General features: G+C 46.0%; 1 protein-coding gene and 1 pseudogene across 3 annotated transcripts in view; one reads left to right on the top strand and one right to left on the bottom strand.

Annotated features, from left to right (window-relative positions):
- Positions 1-23,239, bottom strand: part of LOC126161504 (disks large 1 tumor suppressor protein) — a 935,475-nt gene that overhangs the window by 203,411 nt on the left and 708,825 nt on the right. The window lies entirely within an intron of this gene.
- On the top strand, positions 6,690-6,807 carry LOC126164276 (5S ribosomal RNA; annotated as a pseudogene).

Below are 23,239 nucleotides of genomic sequence, written 5' to 3'. Positions count from 1 at the left end.
GCTGTAAGCACTATGGAACTTAACATCTGAGGTCATCAGCCCCCTAGACTAAGAACTACTTAAACCTAACTAACCTAAGGACATCACACACATCCATGCCCGAGACAGAATTCGAAACTGCGACCGTAGCAGTAGCGCGGTTCCGGATTGAAGCGCCTAGAACCGCTCGGCCACAACGGCCGGCAACCGGTAATGTGATGACAAAATTTTATTCCATATTCGGTTCACTGTTCAATTCCCGACCATGTCACAGCTTGTGAAACCAAGAAAGTGTGTTGGGGGACCTTTGCTAGTAATGTTGTATGTAACAAAGTTGCAGACAACATTAATAACAATCTCAGAGCTTTCACAGATGTTGCAGTTATCTATAATTAAGTACTGTCTGAAAAAAGCGGTACAGATATTCAGTCGATTTCGAAGTGGTGCAAAGATTTGCAGCTGGCTTTAAATGTATATAAATGTAAAATCATGCACTTCGCAAAACGAAAAAGCATAGTATCACATGGCCACAGTATCAACATGTCATAAAAGGAATCCGTGAACTCAGACAAATACCTGCATGTAACAATTTGTACGGATATTAAATGGAACGATCGCACAGGCTCAGACGTAGGTAACGCAGGTGGCAGACATCGGTTCTCTCGTAGAATACTAGGGAAATGCAATCTGTGAACAAAGGAAATTGCTTCCCAAGTCCTTGTGCGACCCATCCTACAATATTGGTCAAGCGTATGGGATTCGTAACAACAGAATTGGCCTCACAGGGGGTACTGAACGCACACACAGACGAGCAAAACACGTTTATTTGATGTATGGGACAGCATCACAGAGACGCTAAAGAAAGCACTGAACCGGCAGGCGGCTGAAATAGACGCAAAGTATCCCAACAAAACCTACATACAGAGCTTCAAGAACCAGTTTTAAATTACTGACCCACTACATCTCGCTACGTAGGGATTGTTAATGAAAGATTAATTACAGCGCCTACTAAGGCTTTTTAAACGTTCTTCCCGCGTCCTATAAATCAACAAAGCGGGAAGGAGCCCTAGTAACTGGTACAGTACGAAGTATCTTCCGCTATGCACTTCACAATGGTTTGCAAAGTATGGATGTAGATGAAGAGTGTTCATTTATTTCTCCGTCTCGGTGTGCCATCTGAACCCAGTGACAGCCATCTGCCAACAGAGACAAGCAACAGCGCAGAACATTACTCTAATCGCACCACCACATGTCCGCAGTCAGACGGGCGAGGGGCGTGGCTACAGGAAAGTGCCCTGTGCGCATGCACTCCACGAGTAGCAAAGTACCAGTTGCAAACAGTCTTTGTGAATATTTTGGAACGTGAATAAAGTTGGTGGTGTACAGGTAGCGCCGGCGTCAGCTGACACGCCTTCAAGGTGCTACAACTTCTCGCGGCGCACACGAAACCACATGATTCATAGAGCGTCCCGTCTCTAGCCTGCCTGAGTCACGCTCGTGAGTCATGGCGATTCCTCCCCCTCCTCAGTCACAAATCAGCGGTGTTTCTGATCCGCGACAGCCGGTAATCAGATTTCCGAGACAGCAACGCTTCGATTTGCTAAGGAAATGAAGCAAGATAGCGACCGTCTCTCAATCTGAATGGCGGAGCTTTGGAACGAGGAAAACAAGCAGTGCTGTGCCGCGTTGTAATCTGTTGACTTCTTCAGTAATGTTGCCATCGGATGACACTTATTTGGAAAAGGAAAGTCACTTTCCAATGTAAATGAGCAACAGCTGCCAGAAACAGCCAATATAGAAAACTTTGTTATACAGCTTCCGTCCAATAATTTATTCATGAGAGCAACTGGTTTTGGACAACGGTGTAGTGACGAAAAATTTCATTCGGCAACGATGACAGATCTGTTAATATATATGCACTTGACTGTTAACATCATCTTCGATGTTAGACCGCGCTTTGGTACAGCTCATATTAATTGATTTTACGTCGACATGACAAGCCATACTCTTTCACTACTTATCGGATATATAATTTTATAATCTAACGCGTTTCTTATCTCAAAATATTCAGAAAATGTCCGTGAACAACAGCTGAAATTTTGTCGGCGGGAATGTGTGGGAGGGAGGGAGGGAGAGAGAGAGAGAGAGAGAGAGAGAGAGAGAGAGAGAGAGGGAGAGAGAGGGAGAGAGAGAGAGGGAGGGGGGGGGGGAGATGGGCGGCTGCACGCTCGTGGCTCAGTCTGGAGCAATAATGATCAAATTAGGTAGTAACACATACGACTTACCATATGGAAAAAAAATTTATGATTAAAATTATTCTGGGTGTTTACCGTGTCTCTCTACAAAAGACTTTAAATTACAAACTATAAAACTGACGTTTCGAGATATTAAAGTGCCGTCCTGAAGGTAACAGTGGTTCCGGAGTAGAAAGGTCCCTCTATTTCTTGCAGACGATCGGCGTCAATACGTCATATTTGGGTAACTTTATCCGTAGAACAGGCTAGTCATAACGAAAGGGAAAGGGTGGAAAAGAAAAGCTTTTCTTTCCTACCCTCTTTTTTATTCCATTCTAGATTATAATTGAGTATTTTCTACGACGACGCTCTACAATACCCAGAAGAATACTAATATTTATGACAACGGCCGCGGAAGCCTACATAGTAATACGGAAAAAGTGGTTCGGGTGTTAGGATACGAAAGGAGAGACATGTAAAAACGGACGGCATTGACAGATTTCATTCTTTCCCTCTCTAAAATAGTAATGAATAAGTCTTTGGTTTGCTCTCCTGTGCCAAACTATTCAATTCAACTCAAGAGTAGCACTTACCACCTGCAGCCGAGAAGAATGCGTGCAGCAAAAACGTGGCTGTGAGTAGTGTGTTGTGGTGTAGTCAGCATAGCGCGCGCTAATGTAAAAACATTTTCTTGAATGCCACTACGTGAAACTGTGTCTGACTTGAAGAGGTTCGAGCGACGTAACATATTAAAGCGTCTCACGTCTTCAGTACAGTGATACTTTCGAAATAATTTCGGTCACATTTTCCATTTTTGTACGTGGTACCAGTAACTGCTGTATCAATAGTTCATTAATACTGGTTCTTATATGCAACTACTGAAATGTGTTTTTTCGTTCCGTTACAAGTTTCCTTTTTACTCAGCTAAAAATGATCAGTAGGAGGACTTTATAGCCGTTTCTTGTTTTTAATGCGCATGTAATGTCTGCAATCACGTTTCACTAGAATTTTCCCCTTTGGCACTGGAGCAAATGGTTCAAATGGCTCTGAGCACTTTGGGACTCAACATCTAAGGTCATCAGTCCCCTACAACGTAGAACCACTTAAACCTAAATAACCTAAGGACATCACACATACCCATGCCGGAGGCAGGATTCGAACCTGCGACCGTAGCAGTCGCATGTTTCCGGACTGAAGCGCCTAGAACCGCTTGGCCGGCGGCACTGGAGCTATGAATAAAACAAATTAAAGAAACTCTGAAACAATAACTGGCGAACAATGACACACAACAAGGCCGCCAAGTCTATTCGAAGGGCACTGTTTTTTGGAACTGCTAATAACACATTTGACAGGCAGGTGCAGGGAGAAAGGGAGCGAGGGGAAGGACTGTTTGCCGGCCGAAGTGGACGAGCGGTTCAAGGCGCTTCAGTCTGGAACCGCGCGACCGCTACGGTCGCAGGTTCGAATCCTGCCTCGGGCATGGATGTGTGTGATGTCCTTATGTTAGTTAGGTTTAAGTAGTTCTAAGTTCTAGGGGACTGATGACCACAGAAGTTAAGTCCCATAGTGCTCAGAGCTATTTGAACCATTTGAAGGACTGCTTCTCTGCTCCCCGCCGAGCCTTTCGCACGCATTCTTCTCAGTTGCCTACTTAAACCCAAAGTCTTCCATTATTTGTTGGATATATTCTAGTCTGACTCCCCCTATAGTTACCGCCCATTACGATCGCCTCCGCTATCATGGAAGTTGTTCCCTATGTCGTAACACGTCCTGCAGTCCTTCCCTTCTTCAAGTCTATGTTTTCCACATACTCATTTCTTCGCCAACACTGTCGATAAACTCTTACTTTCATTTCTTATCAGCCAGTTTAGTTTCTAGGGTGATTCTTCTGTTTTCTTCTTTTCGGTATTCCTGACAGCCCACGATTAACTTCACTGCTGCAAACACGTTCACAGGGAAGTTCCTCTCAAATTAAGACCTATGTTTGGTACTAGTTTGTTTAAGGAACGATGCTCTCTTCGGCTGTGCTAGGCTCATTCTTATTTCCTCCCTCTTTCGTCCATGACGTATTATTCGCTGTCATGGCAGGTAATCAGCTAACATGTGTATACACGGATCAGTCACATTAATGTGATCACCGCCAATGGTTCAAAATGGTTCAAATGGCTCTGAACACTATGGCACTTAACATCTGAGGTCATCAGTCCCCTAGAACGTAGAACTACTTAAACCTAACTGACCTAAGGACATCACACACAGTCATGCCCGAGGCTGGATTCGAACTTGCGACGTAGCGGTCGCGCGGTTCCAGACTGAAGCACCTAGAACGCCTCGGGCACACCGGCCGGCCCACCGCCAATGTTCGACGTCAACGTGCAATAGTCTCTCACTGACAGCAGGTGGCAGCACTAACAGTGGAGGGTAAAAGAGGCCTCTCGCAGGGGGGGGGGGGGGGTCGTAATGAGGAGATGGAGCAATTTATCTGATATGGAGAAGAGCTTGATCAGTGGCGTTCGGGACAATGGTGGAAGCATTTCCGAAACGACTAAGTTTGTGAACTGTCTGGCCGCAAAGACGCTGCAACAATCGTCGTAAGAGTTATGGTCTGGGAAATGTTCCGTGGGATTCCCTGAATGATTCGTCACTCTGAATGCACAGTGAGTCAAAACAAGTGTGTGTCTATCCATGGGGACCATGACCATCCCTACATGCAGTTTGTTTTCCCTCGGCATGATGTCTTGTATCAGCAGGACAATGTAACGCGTCACACAGCTCGCAGTGAACGTGCGTGGTTCTAAGAGCAGCAGGATGAGTTTACCCTACTCCCCAAGCCACCAAACTCCTCAGATTTAAACTCAATCGAGAATCTGTGGGACCACCTCGATCGGACTGTTCGCGCTATGGACCCTCAAGCCTAGTGTAGCTGGCCACAGCACTGGAGTCTGCAGTCTCCAAATCCGAGACGGTACCTCCCAGAACCTCACTGACACTCTTCATGCACGCCTCGCGGCGGTCCGCGAGGGAAGAGGTGCTTAGTCACGCTTTTGTCAGGTGGTCAAATGCTTCAAATGGCTCTGGGCACTATGGGACTTAACATCTGAGGTCATGAGTCACCTAGAACTTAGAACTACTTAAACCTACCTAACCTAAAGACATCACACACATCCACGCCCGAGGCAGGATTCGAACCTGCGACCGTAGCGGTTCCAGACTGAAACGCCTAGAATCGCTCGGCCACAGCGGCCGGCCGACAGGTGGTCACATTAACATGAGTGAACAATGTAGTTCCGTCAGCTTCACCACTTCTGCAGGCCCACCCATATTGTAAATGCGGCATAGAACTCAATCGTGAGCATCGTTCGCCTGGGTGCGCCAAATGGAACCTCCACTCAAAAGAAACAGGTTTCCCCCGAAAGCGGCGCAGAAGTGGAGCGCCGTGGCCAGAAACCGTGACAGCCAGACGCTGGGCGGTTGGCTGCGCTGGCGACGGCAGCGGCAGCAACTTTACCAAAGGAAAGCGACGGGAGAAGCGGCCGCGCACAGCGCGAACGTGGAGCGCCTGCAGGCTAATTGCAGGCCCATTACGGGAGCTGCTGCCACACACGTGGGTCGTCCGTGCCACGTGTGAAGTGGGGCACTCGCGCTCGTCGCCCACGCGCCGCCGCTTCCAATATAGCCGCGACCCGGCGACAGCCAATAAAACCGCCCGTCGCCGTCTCCACCTGCCGTGCCCGCTTATTGGAATTTCTAGCACAAGATTTCTTCCGCCACATGAACATAAAATAAACACCAACTGGAGACAGAAAATACCTGTAACCCACCCTGTTTAATATTGCCACGATTAAGCGCGCAGAATGTGACCCCTGTAAAAATACATAATTCTGAATTAAATTCGCCAAGTATTTTATCTTGTTTCTGGGGACAGTCACCGATTATTAGTGTGCCTCCCTCCCTCCCGCAAATACAACATGTCGACAGGCTCGCATTTAGCGTAAGCAGATGCCTACGATTTTAATAACAATAATAATAAAACTTTTTAACGTCATTCTTAGTACACTGCTTTAGCACAATGCTAATTCAGAATAATACAGCATTTGAAAGTCATTCTTTCGAAGAAAAAAAAGTCTTACAAGTTCACTGTCTAATCAAATGTATCCTGACAATCCTATGTAATGCGGAATTGTCTACAGATGTCACGAGATGTGGACCAGACGGTTTAAAAGGGGGGTGGGGTTATTGTGTTGTCAGTAGAAACAGCGTAATCTGTCAGCTGAGGAGTTCAATGAGACTTCTAACCCTGACTGGTCACCTGAGTAGCAAATCATTCGGGGATTTTTTTTCAACCCTTTTAAACCAGCCCAAGTATATGTCGCTGATTGGAGGTGCGATGGCGAAGCAACAACAACAGCTAAGGCAGACCTCATGCGCTGACTGGTAGCGATTGTCGAGCACTGCCGAAGGTAGTTGCAAAATAAGGCCAATGGCCTTGCCGCAGTGGTAACACCGGTTCCCGTCAGATCACCGAAGTTAAGCGCTGTCGGGCAGGGCTAGCACTTGGATGGGTGACCATCCGGTCTGTCCAGCGCTGTTGGCAAGCGGGGTGCACTCAGCCCTTGTGAGGCAAACTGAGGAGCTACTTGATTGAGAAGTAGCGGCTCCGGTCGCGAAAATTGACTATGGGCGGGAGAGCGGTGTGCTGACCACATGCCCCTCCATATCTGCATCCAGCGATGCCTGTGGCTGAGGATGACACGGCGGCCGGTCGGTATCCGTTGGGCCTTCATGGCCTGTTCGGACGGAGTTGCAAAATAAGCTGCATTATCCCTGCGGGAGGAATCACTCGCGAGTTCCAAAATTGTATCAGCAGACCAGTTAGCGTAATGGCTGTACGCAGGGAGTCAGCAGAAAAGGTAACAATGGTCAAGCAGCACCTCGTAAGCCACACTATTGCAGGGTCAATGTTAAGACACGCTTGAGGTGATGTAAAGGGCGGCGCACTGGAGAGTATGTGAATGGAAGCGAGTCATTTGGAGATTAAACACGCTGTACCCTGTGGCAGTCGAATGGAACGGTTTGGGTTTGGCGAATGCCTCGAGTATGTTGTCTGCCATCGTGTGTAGGGCGAGGAGTAAAGAACGGAGAAGGTGGATTTACGGTATTAGGGTGTGGCCCCTTACTGTGCTTAAGAAAACGCTAAATCCGGAAGGATATGACATTTTACAGCACAGTGTACCACGTATACTAGAGGAACAGTTCGGAGACGATTATATCGGCATGACAACCTACCTGTCACAAAGCACAAGGGCAGGCAGTGGTTTTTGGACAATAACACCCCCGAAATGGTTTGCCCTTCCCGGAGTCCTGACCTCAAACCAATGCAACTCCTCTGGGATGAGTTATAACACTGAACTAGCTCCAGATCCCAGCGCCCAACATCACTGCACTTGAAACTTCCTGGCAGACTAAAACTGTGTGCCGGACTGAGACTCTAACTCGGGACTTTTGCCTTTCGCGGGCAAGTGCTCCACCAACTGAGCTACCCAAGCATGACTCACGCCCCGTCCTCACAGCTTTACTCAGCCAGTACCTCGCCTCCTATCTTCCAAACTGTACAGAAGCTCTCCTGCGAACGCTGCAGAGCTAGCACTCCTGAAAGAAAGGATATTGCAGAGACATGGCTTAGCCACAGCCTGGGGGATGTTTACACAGCACTTGCCCGCGAAAGGCAAAGGTCCCGAGTTCGAGTCTCGGTCCGGCACACAGTTTTAATCTGCCAGTAAGTTTCATATCTCAGCGCACACTCCGCTGCAGAGCCAAAATCTCATTCTGACCACTGCACTTGTCTGCTTTCGGCTCTTGAGCTCTGGGCTGCCGTTCCTCCGCACACGTTCACCCACCTTATTGTACGTGTCCCCAGCAAAATTCACGCCATCATAAAGACGTAGTGAGGACACGCCCTGTAGTGTCTAGGAAGCCTGCATACTCGGTTCGCTAACAAACAATTAAAGAAGTCGTATTAATGAGTTTTATTACGTTAAGAAAATTACAATACTTAACTTTGGCAGTTACACAGATGTGTCGCAAGCAAATGGCCAAATACAAAATAATCAATCTTCAGTATATAGACAACTCCAAATCTGTGCTACATAGAGACTAAAAGCGAAGTAAATAGCGTTGACGCTGCTATCGAAGTAGCTAATCTTGAAGCTGCTATTGAAACTGAGCGGTCACAAATCGGTCGCGGCGCGTGTGTCTTCACATAAGGGCCGCTGCTCTCGCATTGTCGTCCTGGAGAGGGGTCTGTCAGCGTGCGATTGGGTGACTTCTTCTCACAGCCTTCTCTTTCTTGTCGTTCCCAAATGGCGTGTCGGCACCTGACTTTACGCCGTAGCACACTCCATATTAGTGTCCACTAATAGATGTCGGGAGACTTGTAATCGGGTAATACATACGGCAAAGCTCAAGCATTCTCTCACAGTTTATTAATGTCCACTGATAGGTGTCCAAATTCTTTTCATCTGACACTGCGTTCATTGCTACCAGTATTTCACTAAACACTATGATTACGAACACAGGTATGCAAACTGGCAACGCGAACGTGTATTTGACGAGAATGCTGTTTCTATGATTCGGTACCTCCTACATTTGGGAAGTCAGTCTTTCCGTTTTCTTTTTTTTTTACCTCGGTGGAGAGTCTATCCCTTCTGTCTTCCCTCACTCAACTTTCTGTGCTTTCTCAGTTCTATTCGTGGGCTCGGAAATCGTATCGGATGTGTCGGTTACAGTCTGAGACTGTGCGCCTTTACATGGCTGAAAAGCTACAGATCAGGGCGAAATATCATCCACTTAAGCCTGCCCTCTCAACGATATTTGAAGTATTCTGTGTTACATGTAGCTTGTAGCTTGTAATTTCTAGAAATTATACAGGTTTTCAGGATACTCTAATTTACATGCTACTTAACTCTCCGAAAGTTAGCTGAGAAATTTGAATATTGATGTATGTAAGAATATAGATCTTCTAATACAATTGAGTTTGAGAGGGTTCATGGCCCACATGAACGATACCCCCCTCCCTGCCTGGATCCACCACTGAATGAATCATGGACGGACATTCAAAAAGATAATAATCATTAAAAATATAAAGGGACTTAACTACGTGGTTGTTAGTCCTTACATCTTCTGTTGGTGTCCAAAGATGTAGGTACGCATCTCTCTCTCTCTCTCTCTCTCTCTCTCTCTCTCTCTCTCTCTCTCGTTGAATAGTAATAGAAGTATCATATGTTTTGTACTAGGTAGTAAAATTCAATGACCAAACATTAGGCCACTGCGTAAATGTTAAAATGGCAACTTAATATATGTGGGTAGTATCGTGTGTTCAGATCAGGAAATAGATATACTCTGTCGCCATTGGCAGGTTCAGATGTGAAGAACTGATTGGGTGATGCCTCGGTGCTAAATCGGCGGCGAGAGGCCTATGCTCCCCCCTGCGTTCCCTGTATGTTTAAATCTTGTTGTAATTTAGACGCCTTCGTAGTAGCGTAGCACACGGCTTATAGCTGTTTCACGGCGCGACAGAATCTCTGATAGCTTTGTGTCCTAGGTCGACTTCAAGTCGCAGGTCTTGGAAAGTTTTATAATGTTCAAGGACATGGTGAAGAACCGTGAGCGTATAGGTAGTGTGTTTGCATCCCAGCTGCTTCTTTGGCTAGTTTGTCAGCCAACTCATTAACTGGAACGCCGACGGCGCCTATACGAAAACGGTAGCTGTCCCTATACGAGGGGCATTTAAGTTCTAAGGCCTAAGATTTTTTTTCTCCGGACTGGAAAGAGATAGAAACATGCGTATTGTTTTAAAATGAGGCCGCGTTCATTGTCAATACGTCCCAGAGATGGCAGCACCGTACGGCAGATGGAATTTTACCGCCAGCGGCGAGAATGAGAACTGTTTTAAATACTTAAAATGGCGACGTTTTCCTTACTTGAACAGCGTGCAATCATTCGTTTTCTGAATTTAGGTGGTGTGAAACCAATTGAAATTCGTTGACAGTTGAAAGAGACATGTGGTAATGGAGTTATGGATGTGTCGAAAGTGCGTTCGTGGGTGCAACAGTTTACTGAAGGCAGAACATCGTGTGACAACAAACCGAAACAACCTCGGGCTCGCACAAGCCGGTCTGACGACATGATCGAGAAAGTGGAGAGAATTGTTTTGGGTGATCGCCGAATGACTGTTGAACAGATCGCCTCCAGAGTTGACATTTCTGTGGGTTCTGTGCACACAATCCTGCATGACGACCTGAAAATGCGAAAAGTGTCATCCAGGTGGGTGCCACGAACGCCGACCGACGACCACATGGCTGCCCGTGTGGCATCTTGCCAAGCAATGTTGACGCTCAACGACAGCATGAATGGGACTTTCTTTTCGTCGGCTGTGACAATGGATGAGACGGGGATGCCATTTTTCAATCCAGAAACAAAGCGCCAGTCAGCTCAATGGAAGCACACAGATTCACCGCCACCAAAAAAATGTCGGGTAACCGCCAGTGCTGAAAAAATGATGGTGTGCATGTTCTGGGACAGCGAGGGCGTAATCCTTACCCATTGCGTTCCAAAGGGCACTACGGTAACAGGTGCATCCTACGAAAATGTTTTGAAGAACAAATTCCTTCCTGCACTGCAACAAAAACGTCCGGGAAGCGCTGCGCGTGTGCTGTTTCACCAAGACAATGCACCTGCACATCGAGCTAACGTTACGCAACAGTTTCTTCGTGATAACAACTTTGAAGTGATTCCTCATGCTCCCTACTCACCTGACCTGGCTCCTAGTGACTTTTGGCTTTTTCCAACAATGAAAGACACTCTCCGTGGCCGCACATTCACCAGCCGTGCTGCTATTGCCTCAGCGATTACGTCGAGAACTAACGCCAGTTTCATCGATTTCGGGTAAGTAGTTTATTAGAAAAAAAATCGGAGGCCTTAGAACTTGAATGCACCTCGTACTGCGGAGGGCACGGAGTAGGTCATCGATGGCAGATGCCAAGGCCGTTTAGGATACAGTCAGAAAGGAAGAAAAAATGCATGGTTCTGAAGTATGGTTCTGGTTAAAAATGCTAAAAGTGCAATGGACTGGCAATATGACGAATGAAGAGTTGTTCTAAAAACGGGATAGGAAAGAAAACTAGTGGTAGCGACAAAATTGGCCTGCAGCGAGAGTCACTGAAGAAAATATGGCAAGGAAGACGGTCAGGGAAAAGAATACTTGAAATGTTGGATAAAATTAAAAATGGACTAAAATGGCGGTAGATTATAGTAGAGGAGCAGGGCAGATGGAGAGCATCTTGTCGATAACTATGGTAATGTAGAAATATCAAAATATCAGTACAGTTCTAACGATTACGCTGATTTTCCATTGTCAAAATCTCTATGCAGGATGCAAGGAACCATAAGGGGAGATGTACTTACTGTTTGCGGCGAACGAAATCTACACGCTCTAGCCATAAATGCAAATGACCGGCGTCGCAGTAGTGGCAATTTAGTCCTGTTTCGCAAGTCATAGTAAGGCTGGAACCTTTATTACGACTGTTTTATAAGTCTAGGCGTACCAGGAAAGGAGCCTGGTCCGCCGATAAGCGTTTTCTTGCTAATCAACGCTACAATACGTCGCACGATCTCTCTCTCTCTCTCTCTCTCTCTCTCTCTCTCGGGGCGCATAGATTGCAGCAAGGACGGAGTGAGGCCGCGATACCTCCGATGACGAAGGAACGTTTCAATTGGTCTAAACGTCGAATTTTATTCCTGCTGCATAATGCCACAATACAGAATACTCAAAAGGAATCTATTCAAGGAGAATCCAGCCGTGGAGGACGAAGCACATTTCACCTCTCACGCGTGATCATATCTATTTTGGCAAAATGAACGCACAACAACTCTTTTATGGGAATAAAAATGTACTACTTGAAAAAAATTAAGGAGAACCGGAATAAAACTTCAAGGGTTGATAGGGTATGTGATGTAATATCAGTGGCTACAATATCGAGCCAAATTTTCAAAGAACCTGGCAGCATGAGCCCACTCAGCAGCACAACACTGCACAGATTCGATTGGAAAGGGGCCCATAAAGCCGTTACATCTTCTCTTGAGGCAGGCTGGCGCACAAGCGCTGTAATTGTCCCTTCGTGTACTAGATACTGGCACTACGATGGAATTTACGTCCGAGCCAGTGCCACCCACGTTCTGTGGGACACACATGTGGTTATCTTCCTGGCCACAGGCGTACCCCAACATCACACAGGCAGTTCATACACACATTTGCCATGTGCTGGCTAGTACAGTCCTGTAGCAAAACAGCACAACGACTTCATGGCATGAGAGGTAACACATGAGGACGCAGGACACCCGCGACGTAAAGCTGTGCCATTAGAGATTCCCGAGTCACTACCAGCCGAGAACTGAACAGACAGCCGATAGCTCCCCGAACCATGAGGCCAGGAACAACACCGCAGTGCCTCTCCAAAACACTGAAAGAATAACCTCACCCTAGGTCGCAGCCATGTTCGCTGACGATGGTCATCTTCGGCAGTGTGGAACTGTGATTATACACTACTGACCATTAAAATTGCTACACCATGAAGAGGCGAAATTTAACCGACAGGAAGAAGATGCTGTGATATGCAAATGATTAGCTTTCCAGAGCATTCTCACAAGGGTGGCGACACCTACAACAAGCTGACATGACGAAAGTTTCCAACCGATTTCTCATACACAAACAGCAGTTGACCGCCGTTGCCTGGTGAAACGTTGTTGTGATGCCTCGTGTAAGGAGGAGAAATACCTACCATCACGTTTCCGACTTTGATAAGGGTCGGATTGTAGCCTATCGCGATTGCGGTTTATCGTATCGAAACATTGCTGCTTGCGTTGGTCGAGATCCAATGACTGTTAGCAGAATGGAATCGGTGGGTTCAGGAGGGTAATACGGAACGCCGTGCTGGATCCCAACGGCCTCGTATCACAAGCAGTCGAGATGACAGGCATCTTATCCGAATGGCTGTAACGGTTCGTGCAGCCAAGTCTCGATCCCTGAGTCAACAGATGGGGACGTTTGCAAGACGACAACAATCTGCACGAACAGTTCGACGACGTTTGCAGCAGTATGGACTATCAGCTCGGGGACAGTGGCTGCGGTTACCCTTACCGCTGCATCACAGAGAGGAGCGCCTGTGATGGTGCACTCAACGACGAACCTGGGTGCACGAATGGCAAAACTTCATTTTTCGGATGAATTCAGGTTCTGTTTACAGCATCATGATGGTCGCATCCGTGTTCGGCACCATCGCGGTGAACGCACAGTGGAAGCGTGTATTCGTCATCGCCATACTGGCGTATCACCCGGCGTGATGGTATGGGGTACCATTGGTTACACGTCTCCGCTACCTCTTGTTCGCACTGACGGCACTTTGAACAGTGGACGTTACATTTCCGATGTGTTACGACTCATGGCTCTACCCTTCATTCGATCCCTGCGAACCCTACATTTCAGCAGGATAATGCACGACCGCATGTTGCAGGTCCTGTACGGGTCTTTCTAGATGTAGAAAATGTTCGACTGCTGTCCTGGCCAGCACGTTCTCCAGATCTCTCACCAACTGAAAACGTCTGATCAATGGTGGCCGAGCGACTGGCTCGTCACAATAATCTAGTCACTACTCTTGAACTGTGGCATCGTGTTGAAGCTGCATGGTCAGCTATACCTGTACACGCTATCCAAGCTCTGTTTGACTCAATGCCCAGACGTATGAAGGCCGTTATTACGGCCAGAGGTGGTTGTTCTGGGTACTGATTTCTCAGGATCTATGCACCCAAACTGCGTGAAAATGTAATGATACGTCAGCTCTAGTATAATATATTTGTCCGATGAATACCCGTTTATCATCTGCATTTCTTCTTGGTGTAGCAATTTTAATGGCCAGTAGTGTAATCACTGAAGACAATGTAACGCCGTTCATCAGCAGTGTACGCCCCCGGTTACGACACCACGCCAAATACAGCCGCTTGTGTTGTGGTGTTAACGGCAGGGTACGCATGGTCATAGGTGTCATGAATAATGTTGGTATCTGAATCCATTGTGAGCGAGCAGCGATGTTGTAAGCTTTAGCGGAGAAGTTACGCTAGTATCTCTGAACTGCTCGAGGGCGCGTATAGGCAGTAAAAGTTTAACTGTTAGAGTGAGGAAGCAGACTTTGTTAAGACATGTTCGAGTGAGGCAGATAATGTGAAGCAGTGTTAGCGTGAGGAAGATGACAATGTTAACCTGTGCTAGAGTGAGCAAGCAATGGCAATATTACATTTCAAATTTAAAGGTTCACTTTATCAATGAATTTTTGTGAAGGAGGAAGTCTAATGGAATATCAGGTAAATGTTATAATGATGTAACTTTTTTTTCACTATTGCTGCGCCATCGGACTAACTTTGTTATTGTACTGGAAGTTGCTAGATTTGAGAGACAGGAAAGAGTATTGTTTGAATGTTAAGAAGTGTATTAAATTTAAAATCTGCCTGGAGCACTTTTTCAAAGTAGGCTACACAAAAAGCTTAGTGTTGTCATTTGTGCGCATATTTGATTTTCTTACCAACCTTTCTCTTGCAATTAATTTTAATGGATCATGCAACCAAGAGTGTTCCAAAAACAGTTCTATTTGCAATTAACAAAGAACTTATTGCACCTCTCGAGTTTCTCTATGTAGATACATTGCTTTGCAGCTTTAGCATAGCGGCGCGCAAGGCGGAGCAGTACTGCAACGCGTTATCCAGATTTGCGCAGAATAGAGGTAAGGAGAAAATATTACGATTTTTTTTTTATTTATTCAATCAGGGCCAACTTATGCCACTCAGAGAAAATTTTTGTGATCAAATTTTGCAAAGACAATTACTCTACATTTTATGACTAACTTAATTATTCAGGCACTTTATTCAAAATTCTTGCAGTCACATTGCTATCTTTTACAGTATGAGACACACCCATTTTCATTACAATTCATTATTATTACTGTTAAGCGATTACAATCAGAGACAGTACTTCAGTTTAATATTTTTATTTATTTAGATAACTTTCAATGGAACAGCAATTCTCTGGTCCAGCTGCTACTAATCTCCGACCAATGGTGCGGGATGATACAGAACGTTGCGAGGCAGGCGCGGATGAGGAGTAGTTACGACGTACTTGCTGCAGAAGACGACGGTCCTCCCTTACGACCTTCCCCTGCAGTGCAACACCGGGCCACTGTCAGCTGAATGTCCCACAAATCAGGATACTGCACGATTCGGTAGAACAGACCAACAAAAGGCCCCTTCCAAACTCTTTCGGGTGCTGATAACGCTTTCTCGCACGAGTACACGGCATCTGTCTGTTACCGATAAAAAGTTCTAGGACTTACAGAGGGGAGTGAGTACACATCATTTTCGAACAGGAACCCCATGTTCAGAAACGTCATCCAACGACCCTGCAAAGCGTAAAAGCTATAGGTGCCGGGTTGATTCCGTGATAATGTTAGAAACTTTCTAGCATGATGGAGAAGGATAAATATAGCAATTTGAGGTAACGGTCCCTGTACCGGAAACGAACGAGTCGGAAGTTACAAAAATGGCTCTGAGCACTACGGGACTTAACTACTGAGGTCACCAGTCCCCTAGAACTTAGAACTACTTAAACCTAACTAACCTAAGGACAGCACACACATCCATGTCCGACGCAGGATTCGAACCTGCGACCGTAGGAGTCACGCGGTTCCGGATTGAAGCGCCTTGAACCGCTCGGCCACCGCGGCCGGCTCGAAAGTTACAATTGAAATTCATTGTAATACCTCTGACAGCAGTTACGGGTACTGCTCCTGCTAAGAATGTAGGGAATGCAACTTTCAGAGGTTGTAGTCGGGATCAAAAGAAGAAAAAATATCTAGTAAATGTGGGCTCTAAGATGCATACCTAAGGAGCTATCAGCACTTGTCCATCTTCGCTAGCGCGAAACACATCTCTATTCAACAAATGCTCATAGCTCTTAAGGTATTCATTTTAGAGCCCGTGTTTACCATACATTTTTTCTTGTTTTGGCCCATTTTACCACCTCTGTATGTAAGTAGGCAATCACGGCAACAACAGTATCGGACGTGTATTCCACTGTTAGAGGTATCATAACAGTTTTCGCTTGTAACTTTCGATTTTTTCGTATCCGGTACAGGGATGCTCGCCTCACCGTCATACATTTATCCTTCTTCTTTATCCTTCAAAGTTTGTAACGTCATCACGGAATCACTCTGTATATACATACATTTATAGACGCCTGCGCCTGTATCTTTGAAGCTCTGTAGCCTTGTTAGATGACATAGATTCCAATTGAAAATATTATGTACCCATTCCCCTCTGCAAGTCGTAGAGTTTGTGACGAGAAGATCCGAACACCTCGTGTACCCTACCGGGTCTGTAACAACACTAATGCACTCTGGTGGCTGTTCTACCTGCCGCAGAGCACTGCAACTCTAAATCATTTACATACCCCACATTGGAGTGTGTACGTGTACTAATTTACAAAGACATCGGACCGTGCCCTCTGAGTGGTTCAATTTTTGTCAGTTCAGTGTAGCCTACAGCAATGGAGCCAACCGAAATGTGGTACAGTCATCTACGTGCCAAATTTATGTACTAGCACGAAATTACACGCACACTTTTGCGTACAGGCAAAGAGTATGTTTACCTATCGCCACCAACTGCCCGAGTATAAGCAGAAACAAATGCTTCACGTGCTCGGCTGAATTTCCAGGCCAAACTGCGAGCACAAACGGGCTCGCAAACCACGAACTTTCGGGACAATCATTCTCTGGCTGAACAACACGAGACCGGAATTTAAGCGATGAGTGTAAACCTCTGTGGCGGTAATATTTCAGAAAAAAATGCGTGCCGTTTGTGCGTAGCGGAAGAATGAAAACGGTGGACGCGTTCCCGCTCCAGTAACGCCGGCACATTGTGTGTTCCGGGCAACGGCCGTCCCCCTCGGCGCACGCAAAGCGGGTTATTCGAGCCGGCATTCCGAACCCGGTGAAAGCCGCTAACACCCCGCGAAACGCTCGCTTAACTGTGACCCACGTAATCGCACTCAAATTAACACCTGACTGTCGGGCTCTGTTTTGTTTTGTTCCGCGCCCACGGCAGCACTCCTCTATTACGGCAGAACACTAGTGTTAAGCTCTTATGCTGCACCCGGCTGGTATAACGACACAGTTAACCGTAATTACTATGGCGTCGCTGTATGTTAATTCATTTATAACAGTGTTGTGGGTCTCGCGGTCACTTTGCTACACTGGAACAATGCGTGGAGCTGTGGAGACCGCTCTTTTGTTCGGGAGTTCGATTGCCAAGCGGTGGAGGCGTTGGTGGTGATGACGTCGATGATCTGAGCTCCAAGAAAATAAAAAATACTATCCACGTCCACAACCGAAGTCCATTAACGGCATCCGCCAGTCATTAAAAGGCTGTAAACCACTGTAACCCGTTCTGTTACGATGAAAGAGTTTGGGACTTTCTTAGTGGCTGCTGCTGTCTGCGCTTGGTACGTTTCCACCGTGTCGAATCTGCCAGTTACGCGTTGTACACTGAAGCGTCAAAGAAACTGGTATAGGCATGCGTATTTAAATACAGAAATATTTAAATAGGCAGAATACGGCGCTGCGGTCGGCAACGCCTATACAAGACAAAAAAGTGTCTGGCACAGTTGTTAGATCAAAAATGGCTCTGAGCACTATGGGACTTAACATCTATGGTCATCAATCCCCTAGAACTTAGAACTACTTAAACCTAACTAACCTAAGGACATCACACAACACCCAGCCATCACGAGGCAGAGAAAATCCCTGACCCCGCCGGGAATCGAACCCGGGAACCTGGGCGCGGGAAGCGTGAACGCTACCACAAGACCACGAGCTGCGGACAGTTGTTAGATCGGCTACTGCTGCTACAATGGGAGGTTATCAAAATTTGAGTTTGAACGTGGTGTTATAGTCGGCGCACGAGCGATGGGGCACAACATCTCCGAGGTAGCGATAAAATGGGGATTTTCCCGTACGACCATTTCACGAGTGTACCGCGAATATCAGAAATACGGTAGAACATCAAATCTCTGTCAGTGCTGCGACAAGAAAAAGATTCTAAAAGCACAGAACCAACGACGACTGAAAAGAATCGTTCGACGTGACAGAAGTGCAACCCTTCCGCAAATTGCTGCAGATTTCAATAGTGGTCCATCGACAAGCGTGAGCCTGCGAATCATTCAACGAAACATCATCGATATGGGTTTTCGGAGCCGAAGGTCCATTCGTGTACCCCTGATGACTGCACGACACAAAGCTTAACGCTTCGTCTGGGCCCGTCAACACAGACACTGGACTGTTGATGACTGGAAACATATCGTCTGGCTGAACGAGTCTCGTTTCAAAATGTATCGGGCGGATGGGCGTGTATGGGTATGGAGACAACATCATGAATTCACTGACCATGCATATCAGCAGGGGACTGTTCAAACTACTCTGACAGGTGACACGTACGTAAGCATCCTGTCTTATCACTTGCATCCATTCAGTCCACTGTGCATTCCGACGGACTTGGGGAATTCTAGCAGGACAATGCGACACCCCACACGTCCAGCATTCCTTCTGAGTTTAAACGCTTCCGCTGGTCACCAAACTCTCCAGACATGAACATTATTGAGCATATCTGGGATGCCTTGCAACGTGCTGTTCAGAAAAGATCTCCACCCCCTCGTACCTTTACGGATTTATGGACAACGCTGCAGGATTCATGATGTCAATTCCCTGCAGCACAACTTCAGACTTAAGTCGAGTCCATGTCACGTCGTGCTGCGGCACTTCTGCGAGCTCGAGGGGGTCCTACACGATATTAGGCGGGTGTATCAGTTTCTTTGTCTCTTCAGTGTAAATCTTGCTGATGAACGATCGCCTTCAGTAACCGTTCTGGTGGTTCAGCTACTCTGGCCCACCGCCGTGAACGAACTTTTTTTTTATTCTGGACTTCGATCCTTCCTGGATCATACTGAAATCTTAGATTACGACGACTACTTCGAGCTACTAAGTAAACTTCGAACTCTCATTTGCACCTCTCTGTATTTAAAGTCCTCATGTCTCACAATGACAGCTCCCAATAATTAGAGCTCAAACTGTTTTAGCCAAACATGAAACATTAACACCCACTGATATGTAACGTCTGACCCTTGAGCCGTACATTAAAATCTTCTTTTACATGAAAGTCATTCATTTGTTTTGGGTCCACTTTGACACTGTCGGCGGCCCTGTTATTCCGAGCCGTCCTCGACACCAACTCGTAGTGCCGAAGCATACATATAGCCCTAGTACGAAAAGTGAACGCCGCGCCTCACACATCTGCTCGTCGCTGCCCTTGTTCTTACAGCGCACGCACCTTCTGTGCAAACACAGATCGAGACGCACAGTATTTGCTCCTTTCTTACACACTACTTAACAAGTACGACCATCTTTAGCCAGTACGGATGTAAGCAGTGAACCAGGGTATTTGGTAAAACACCCTGTTACACTACACGGTACGTTGCAGTCCCGAATGGCTAATAATGAGGATAAGCAGTAACAACAGCTATTAGCGATCGCTTGTAATGTAAAAATAGACGGATATCTTAATATTTATATAGTACTTAAAATTTTAACTTAAAATTTTAACCACAAAGAAATACAGTGGCCGAAATAAATGTTGCATAACGCTTTGTTGGCAATACTGGACGTAATAGAAAGAAAAAAAATAGAAAATATGAACGCATTTCCACTTGAAAAGCACATATAAACAAAACACTTTACAAACGATTCCACTGCATACACTACAATTTCTGCTCACTGTCATTTTGCATAGCACATTGTTTATTAACGAACTGCCCGTCGTCGTAACTGGAGACACTTTTGAATGTGTTTAGGCGTACCATTTTTTCAGATAAGCCTCCACAGCGGACCTATCAGCGCCAATCCCGCTCCAATGTGTTCTCCACGCGAAGCGTGCGAGGATGCCATCCCGATACTTCACACTGATCATCATCCTGCAGCCTAGCGCACAGCGGTCATACAGAATTCCACCTCAAAACATAACTGAACTGCGGTCTGCAATATGGTTAGGGTTTACGGGTTACCTCCACATGCGAGTATCTGTAGTGTCAGCATGGAGACAGAGAAGGGTCTTACCAGAAAAAAGCGTTGTGTCCCACTGCTGCCTAGTCTACAAGGGTGGTTTCGTGCCCATGCTGTAAGAGCCCCTCTCCGAACCCCATTTAGGGGAGGAGCTTTGAGAGGTCTTCTGCCACATAATCGCTGCTCGTGGAGCCTATTTCCTATAATTTGTCTTGACACCTGCACTCCTGAAGCTGCTTGGATCGGCCGCCGAGGACGTATCATTGTGTTGAGCGTTTCTACTTGCTCTTGAACGCAGATATCGGTCCTGAGCACTCGTTGCTTTTCTTCCGCGACCAGTTCTGTGACGATCGTCGACTGACCCTGTCGCTAAGAACTTATGCCTAGAATTCTAGTCACATCACTTTGGCTCACCGCGACATTCGCTTCGACGTTGAGCCGTCTACTCCCTGCTCCATTAGAGTGACTATACGGAGCCTCTGATCGTACGCTGTTGGCCTAACCATCCTGGAGAAACAACTCTCGTAATTACACACCGCACAAGTACTGCGATGTTTACATGTGACACCGTTGCCACATACTATATATAATGCCTGCCCCCCTCATGGCAGAAACATGGACTGTTTCCGTTATAATTACATTACAGACAAAGCAATGTATTGATACCATGACGTATTTCTGGATAACCATGTTCAGTATTAACGTTCTGGCAGTGTACTTCATTTATTTTGGCCACTGCATTATCGCGGATACCCAACAACAGTATGACATTTGTTGATCAATAATTTTATGGTCAAATGATTTCAAAGGAGTTGTAGCCTCCTCAGTTTCCTGATTTTATCCCCACTCGCGGGGATACTTGAGCGATGCTGCTTACTAACCCACAACTAAGCTATTCCCATATCGCAGGAAAAAAGTGAACCATGTGTTGCTGTAATTCCTCAACATCGGTTACAACACGTTTCAGAACATCCAACGTCGTATTCAATTCTGTAAATGACATAATGGAGGTCGCTTTAAACAATTTCGTTTACTTAGCCGCTTTCGCACGAGGATAAGTTGCTTTTTGGAGATCCTGTACTAACATACCCCACATGCCCCTATGCGACGTCGTTGCTAGCATCATAACCTAAAGACTGGCAATAGCAAAAATCGGATAATCGTAAATTATGGGAAGACATAACCGTGTCCACAGAGAAGGAAATTAAATAATTGCTTGATAATGTTTCACGTTGACGGCGTTTTTAAAAGTGGCATTACAGAGAATGTTGCCATACTGATCGCTCTTACGCGCACACATCGCTAACACTTCATAAATGGCTTAAAGTATCTAAATAAAATTTTTTACAATATATGAGGGTCAGTTCAAAAGTTCTGCACGTTCTAATACAGAACTGAAGAAAATCATGTATCTTACATAATACCTTTTCTGGTCTTCAGTATAATCTCCATTCTTGCATTTGACTGGTTCCCAACGGTTTGACAACTTCCGTATTCCGGACAGGGCTCCTAGCTCTCTGATTACTCGGGTCACCTCATTGGAAGCTTCATCATCGATGCCTGGTGGGCTCATATCAGAACGTTATGGTGGGTAGAGAATTATTTCCCATCTGTATTTGTCAAGCGTTTCTCTTACTGGTAGGGCAATGTGCGGTCTTGTATCATCGTGCAAAAACAACACCAGCTGGAAGCACGTGAGGCCTTCTTTGACGAATTTTCGGGCGTAAAATGTTTTGCAGTAACAGCTTGTAATACGCGCCTGTTAACAACGTCCCCTGGGGCACTCTATTCGTAGCTATGACTCCACTCATTTCATATGCGAAGATCATCCTCATTTTAACCTTTGACTGTTGGGGGCGGAATTTCTTCGGACGTGGAGGGACGAAGGTTTTCCACTGTGACGACTGAGGCCATTTCTAGTTCTAAATCTCCTATTCATGTTTCATCAACAGCAACAATCCTTTTCAGAAACTCTTCTTCTTCTTCTTCTTCTTCTTCTTCTTCTTCTTCTGTCTGATAACGCTGAAGCAATTCTTCTGCGTCCCGCTTTCTGATCTTCACTCAAGACGATGCAGAACCCAATTGGCAGCAACTTTTCTCGTCTTTGACTTCTCAGTTGTGATTTTATACGCTGAAGTGTCAGACATTCTGGTCTCCTATGCAATTTCCTCGTATGTTTTTCGTCGGTCCTTTCTCACAATGTCATCAACAATAACCTGAAAGGTGTCGTCTGTTGCAGTTGATGGCATTTCATTTCTTGTGTTGTTCTCAGCACTAGCACGACCGCCACGGAAACGAGCAGCCCAGTGTGTTACTGCGCTACGACCCACACAACTATCTCAAAGCGTTGTAGATACTATTGGGTTTATTCCACGTAGGAATTCGATTTTGATTCAGGAACGCTGGTCTCTAAACGACGCAGCCATGCGAACCAGTAAATACATATACGACAGTCACATCTAAAGTCTCGGTCACAACTGACATGAATTACAATTTGACGACGCGACCGTAACGGCCGCGCAGAATTCATAATTTTTTTAAATGATCCTCGTAGCATCCAAATGATCGCACTCTATGTTGCATGTTTGATTCAGATTACTTTTTATTTACCTGTAACATGAAACAACTAGTGATTTTAAACTGACCCATGTACCTTTCTTTCAGTAATGTGAATGTAGTGAAAGAGACCTAGTCGTTTAGATTGATTGCAACGAGCTAGGTTACGAGATAGGGAGGTGAGCTAGACTAGGGTCGAATCTGCGCGGTGTAATAACGTCCGGTAGTCTGGTACACTGGCCAGTCGGAACGTGGTTTTTAGGC

This window comes from Schistocerca cancellata, chromosome 2 (assembly GCF_023864275.1).
Source record: "Schistocerca cancellata isolate TAMUIC-IGC-003103 chromosome 2, iqSchCanc2.1, whole genome shotgun sequence".
Taxonomy (NCBI): domain Eukaryota; kingdom Metazoa; phylum Arthropoda; class Insecta; order Orthoptera; family Acrididae; genus Schistocerca; species Schistocerca cancellata.
The sequence above is the reverse complement of the archived record's forward strand: the minus strand, read 5'-3'. Positions and strand labels throughout refer to the sequence as shown.